Source organism: Aptenodytes forsteri, unplaced genomic scaffold, assembly GCF_000699145.1.
Source record: "Aptenodytes forsteri isolate BGI_AS27 unplaced genomic scaffold, ASM69914v1 Scaffold125, whole genome shotgun sequence".
Classification (NCBI taxonomy): domain Eukaryota; kingdom Metazoa; phylum Chordata; class Aves; order Sphenisciformes; family Spheniscidae; genus Aptenodytes; species Aptenodytes forsteri.
The window spans coordinates 1012712-1019644 of record NW_008794447.1 but is presented as its reverse complement, the minus strand read 5'-3'; positions in this window follow the sequence as shown (position 1 = coordinate 1019644).

Here is a 6933-nt window from a genome sequence, read left to right as displayed (position 1 = left end):
CTCTACAACTGCCTGAAAGGAGGTTGTAGCGAGGTGGGTGTCAGTCTCTTCTCCCAAGTAACAAGCAATAGGGCGAGAGGAAATGGCCTCTACTTGTGCCAGGGAAGGTTTAGATTGGATGCAAGGAAAAATGTCTTTACTGAAAGAGTGGTTAAACATTGGAACAGGCTGCCCAGGGAAGTGGTTGAGTCCCCATCCCTGGAGGTATTTAAAAGACGTGTAGATGAGGCGCTTAGGGACATGGTTTAGTGGGCATGGTGGTGTTGGGTTGGTGGTTGGACTCAATGATCTTAGAGGTCTTTTCCAACCTTAATGATTCTATGATTCTATGAGATGTCTTGCACACAGCACACACGTTTGTTGGACTGCAAGAAAAGAGATGACGGCAGTAGTAGCAAACTGAATTACATAGAGAAGAAGAAATACTAGTTTATTCCAAAATTTTTGCCTTAAGAATTAAGCCAGACATCATCAACAAATTATACATGGTGCTGAATTAATTTGTTTCTTCTTGCAGGCCATCACTGTAATACCTGAGACAGTAACGCAGGCAAAAGCGGAATTGGTCTGACTGGCTTCTTTACAAAGCAAACTCAATAGAGTTGATTTGCAGGCCCCTCTTGACACTGGAGTTTGTGCATCATCTAAGAGGTGACACTGAGATTCAGGTAAGAACATACAATACATTTTAACATAATTCATAAAAATTTAAAACAAGAAACAAATTATTTTATATACCACCCTTAATGTGCAGTTTGTGTGAAGCCACTGATAACACATGCTTTAAGGCAGCTCCATGTATTTTTATGTGTGACTTCCATTACGTCCATTCTCAAGAAGTATGCCACTCTCTGATGCAGAGCGGTATACTTTCTTTTCTAGAAATGCCGCTAAGTTACGAGTCACCTCTCCAGTTCGGATTGCTCCAGATACAGCGTGGACTGACAGCTCTGGCCAGATAACAGTATTCCAGAGTATTCTGCAAAGGCTGTAGTGACCATCCATGCGCAGGAAATGCTGCCACTGCTGATGCTTTGCTGCTGGTGGTCCCCACACCCTATTCTACGAGCAACTGGTAGTCGGCAAAGCACTTGCAGCTGGTAGGAGGAGAGCTGGTGGCACAAGTGGCACCCGCTCTTTGCCTGATTTCCAGCTGAGAGAAGCAGAACAGATGGCTGGGAAGGGAGACAGGGTGAAGAGCAAACATCCACAGAGTAATGAACAATCTCCTCGGACTAAATGTGCACATCTATCCAGCAGATTGGGATTCCAGCTTCATATTGGTCTTCTAGATACAACTGCAATAATAAACAGAATTTAAAAATAGATGAAACACCATTCACAACAGATCAGAAAAAATAAAGTCAACCATTTCCTTTCTATTTCCATGCAAGCAATGTTTTTAATTACAAGAGGATTATTCTGTGATTGAAAATGGGTGGGAGAATGCAAGAGACGACAGTTCACATGACTATGAATAGGAAGAGAAGCACCGCCTCCTGCTAAGTTTATCATCCCACGCCTTCTACTGTGCAAGGAATACACAACAGATGACTAGACTACCACTCCACAGGTCTTCCTTTCAAAGGGGTGTTCCCCTGTGTGAGCTGACCCCCAACTAAATTAGCCTAATTTAGCTGCAGCTATCACTTTCTTCTGCATATCATGTTTCTCTGAGCTTTAAGCTGGAGTGTGTGATTTTCCATATTTGTATCCCAATGCCCAGCTCCCCACTACCTCCACTCAGCAGGAGGTAGACTCACTACACCCAGCTCCCCACTACCTCCACTCAGCAGGTTTGCTCATCAACATCTAAAAAGATAAGTTTTCCAAAATTTTCCATCAAGTATTATTTTACAGGGTCCACAAAATATTTATTTTCTCTCTTTCTTTTGTACAGTCCCCTAAGTCAACAAGCTGTTTTTTTCTACGAAAAAAAGAAGTTGCACACTTTGCAAGGACCACTGACCTGCATGAGTAGACCATGGCAGTTTCTCTGTCCACCCACAGAGCTGTGCAGGTCTCGCATTGTCATCCTTTTGGCTATGTGGGAGCTGAAGAGCATTAGTGCTACATGGAATCATAGAATCATTTAGGCTGGAAAAGGTTGGAAAACAGTGTGCTATTGTACAGATACTACTTGGCTTGAAAAGAGGTACAGCTGCATTTAGACAGTAGTGTACCTATGCAAAGCTGTCTTTCACAAACTAGAAACAAAATATTCTTGCAGGAACTTCAATCCACCATATGCTGTCAGGTCTCAAGTATATTTGTTGAACTCGTCATTGCTGTTACTACTGACTTTTCTTGGGAGTCAGTCGAATGTATATAGTCTTTAATTACTATACATGGGGTAAGGGGTGTCTGTCAGTGAGCCTGTATAACTGTGATCTCAGGGTTCTTTAAATATCTGTTATTAGTAGGTCAAAAGGGGGTATCGATACATAGAAGGTGGAGAAAATAACGCCTTAGTCCCACATGCTGAGCTGGAAAAGTCACCCGTACAATATTCAGCATCCTTTCCCAAAGAATTTCGCAAAATGTAGTAAGACGCAACGGTCTGTTCTGTGGACAGGGAATTGACAGAGGGAGGCCTGAAACCATTTGGCCTTCCAGCTTCTTTGTGGGAAACATCACCACAGCAACGGTCATAGCTGATGACAGACAGCCCTTGGGGTCGGCACTGGGGTCATGCTGGGCTCTTTACCAGCATTCATTTGTGAACATAGTCTCCCCTCTTTTTAACACCCCCATGTACTGGATGGGGCGAAGATGGAGAAAGGTAAAGGCAAAACACAGATTTGACCTGGCATGCTTGTTTCTGGAGAGATTTCTCTTTATAAAAAGAATTTGCAGCAGCAATGCATTTGGGACCAGGTAGCTGCAACAGTGGTACAGGAGCGTAAGCACTATCAGTCCTTTCTAGACATAGTTACACAATTCCATTATATGTCCAGTCTCCAGCCTTTTCTCTAACGTTAGGATAAACACGACTTTTCAAGCTTATTAGATAAAACATCAAACTGCACCAAGATTTTTAAAATTTCATATTTTCTTTTTTTTTCCTTCCTTAGGGTATGCTGAAAGAAAAAAGCACGCAAACCTGAGATTTTAATCTCCAAGTGGTTATCCTGATAACTAATAAATCTAACCTTTCCAAGCAGATGTATGAAGTTAAGGGGACTAATTGATCATGTTGGCACAAAGGTGTTGTTCATTCTGCAAAGGCCAAGTTAATCCACATTGATGTGATTCAAATTAACCTTAATCAGCTACTAGGCTGACTGTGATTTCATTACTGGATATGCTACAATTAGACATCTCCTGTCTTTAAATGCCCCTCAGCTTTATTGCAGTGATTATTTTTTTTTTTAATAATAAACACCCATTTACACGTCAGATGCTATTAGTGTAATTGGCTTTAAGATTGACTTTTTTTGTGTAGTCACTTTCTGGTTCTGTTTATTCTGAAAAGGTCAAGTAATACAGATTGATGTGATCGAAATTAACCTCAAACAGTTACTTCTCTTCTCAGAATGATATGCTGTCATGGTGGGGAAGGATCAGACAGTTGCCTTCTCTTTCCTTTTTTTTTTTGCCTCCAGATGCATAAATCGTATGTATTTCATTCCTGGAGGCAGATGCAAAACACTTACAGCCCTATAAATTATCTTCATAATAGAATTCAAAACCAGCTGACTATTCATCAGAAAACTTTATTTTCTCCCCACTGAAGCAACGCAGGTATGCCACGCACTGTACAAAAGATACCCTTTTCAAAAATGAGTTTTACTTTGCAACTAAAACCTGATGCAAAGCCCACTTTTGCAAAGCTTTCTTCCCTTGGATTTCACACCTCAAGTAGACAGTGTGAACACAATTTTCAACTGCAAATTCATGAGCAGTGTGCTTGATTGTGGCACTGAACAAGTGAAGCAGGTTCCCTCATTTTATTTGGTTTCTTGAGGAAAACAAGTGTAATTTCCTTACCTCTCTTCTCCTTCAATTATCTCAAGCTAAGAGTAATGCCTCTTAACACTGCCCTGATGAAATGGAAAGGTACGATGAGTGAAACACTCAAGAAGGGCCATAAGAAACACGAGACGAAAATGATAACTTTTCTTCTGAGGGAAGGGAATTAGATGGGGAAGGTGAGGGCAGCAATAAAAGTGCTTTCCCCTGTCCGCCATGTACACTCTTTAAAGAAATTTAGCTTCCCCAAAGGCAGGAGGCAATGAGGAGACACCTCGAAAACCCCTGTCCATGCCCTGGGAAGGATGCTCTCCCCTTACAGAGGTGTAACTCTGGGCACCCCAGGCCCGCCTGCCCCCCGGGCTCCCCTGCAGGTAATCCAGGGGGCCAGGGGAGAGCCCAGCCTTCCCCCTCGCAGGGGCTCGGGGTGAAACACTGGTGAAGGCAAAGAGGGGCAGCAAGTCAGGTAAATTGTCCTCCTGTCCTAGGTACCAGCATGTCTCTCCACAGCTCTGCACTCAGGCAACCTCGTCTGGACACAGATACATGGAAATACAACTTGATGTAGGGAATAGCCACAACTGTCACATCATTTATTGATCAGAATAAATGTTTAATTTTGCATTTAGTTGAAGTCTGTGCTGTAATCAATAATTAAACTGTCAGTTGTGGTTATTTTACATGTCCAGTCACCTTTCTACATGCAAAATAACCAAAACAAGCATATTATTTATTGATTCAACCCTGCACCTGAACCTGAAGAACGGAGCGCAGTACACTAATTTTGGCAGTACTTGTATGACTTCAGAGCTATTTTCCTCTCTGACGACGTCTCCTCATGTATCAGACCTCCCTCTTGTTTTACTCTGTTCTGTTGAAATCCTCAAATTTGAAACTCAGCTCTGAACAGTAGGCAAGGAGAGTGCTTGGGGCCAGAAACAAATAAAAAGAGTATTTTTTTAATCCTGCTGTATCCTCTAAAACACACCAGAATGACTGCAAAGAGAAACAGTTACACAGACAGAAGAGCAAGTGGTTCTGACTGTAAAGACATCTTCTTAAAAAGTAAAAAATGCTTATCAGATCTCCACTGCTGTGGAAAATCCAGACTCTCTGAATAATGCAACACCTTAAATAAAGAATTGAAAGAAGCTGCAGTTACTCTGGGAGATTTCCCTAAATCTTCCAGCTTTGGGGGCTGGAAAAGAAGAGCAGAGACAGCTGTATCTTTGTAGTGTTCACGCAGCGTTAGGGCTGCTCCCTTAATAAATCTTAGAGAAAAAAATATGGAAAAACACCTAATAATTCTTTGGAAAAGTTTCAGGATAACTAGCGCTGAACATTTAGGATGCATTCGATCCTTAAATTTTGATACACAGTAAGGCTCTCCCTTTTCTGCCTCCTATTTGCCACTGTATTTCTTCAAGTCTGCAAAATCCGTAGGGTTTTATTGATTTTTTCCCCTTGTTGCTCAGTATGAAATAGAGAGGGTGTGAGACAGGCAATTGGTGAACCCATCTACTCTACATCTGGGGACAAACCTATTTTTATTGGGACATCCGTTATTTTGAGGCTCACCATATAAGCAATATTAGAGACGTAATAAAACTGCCTACCCACAAAGAAGTCGATTGCTTTAGAGACCAAATGCATGTGATAAACTTTACTTAAAATTGACGTAATACTTGTAACATAAACACTGAGACTAATTATGAAAACAATCATAGTCAAAGCCAATTATACTGTGGGTTAGTAAGTACGATCACAACTGCTATTTATGGTGACAGAAATAATATCTTGAGTATATATGAAAGACTATATACAGATGGTAAAAAAGATTATGCTTGGCATAACTCAGAGAGACAAATTAAAATGAATGTCTGTAAACAAACCGGAGGAAGTCATATTACATCACTAAAAATGAGATTGACCTGCTCTTTCGCTTAATGCCAAACTACATCTGACATGACTGTATGAAAAAACTGAAGTAGCTTTACTTACGTATGTGTAAGTGGGTGTGGATGTCTCTATGTAACCGTAACACAAGTGCCACGTTTTTCAGTTTGGATGAAAATAGTATCAAATACTGTTGGGCTCTTGGTATATATGTCTTTGGGCCTTCTGGAAAAGATGAAATATTAGCACTCATACAGAGTAAATTGCTTCAAAGTGGTTTTAATAAAGTTTAGTATAAGTTTGGCAAAAACTGAACCACCTTCTTTGCTACATGTGAATGAGCGGAAATATGCAGACTTACACCAAACAGATACATGGCTTCATATTCATTAGGGTATTCTCAAGTCTGATTTTTGCATTTAAGAACTTTATTATGCCTACTTATGTTCTTGTCCCCCGTTACGAACTGAGATTAATTCAACACCATCAATTTATAAGCAACAAGACATGTAGAGTCAGTTATCATGCTAATACTCACTTCTTCTGTCTGTCATCCTAGATTGTCATTTATAGACATTTACTTTTACAAGAGCATAAAACGATCCCAAAGTAGTTTGTTACTGCAAAGCCATACATTATACTGTGCCTCTCATTACTCTGGCTCCCTAAATAAGTTACAGTAAAACTTAAATGAGCATGTTAATGATTGTTGTCAGTGGTTTGCTGTTATTTTTTCTTTTATGACTGCGTATCTGTATCAGAAATGGTGTGGCCAGCAGGAGCAGGGAAGTGATCGTGCCCCTGTACTCGGCACTGGTGAGGCCGCACCTCGAATACTGTGTTCAGTTTTGGGCCCCTCACTACAAGAAGGACGTTGAGGTGCTGGAGCGTGTCCAGAGAAGGGCAACGAGGCTGGTGAGGGGTCTGGAGAACAAGTCTTATGAGGAGCGGCTGAGGGAACTGGGACTGTTTAGCCTGGAGAAAAGGAGGCTGAGGGGAGACCTCATCGCTCTCTACAACTACCTGAAAGGAGGTTGTAGCGAGGTGGGGGTCGGTCTCTTCTCC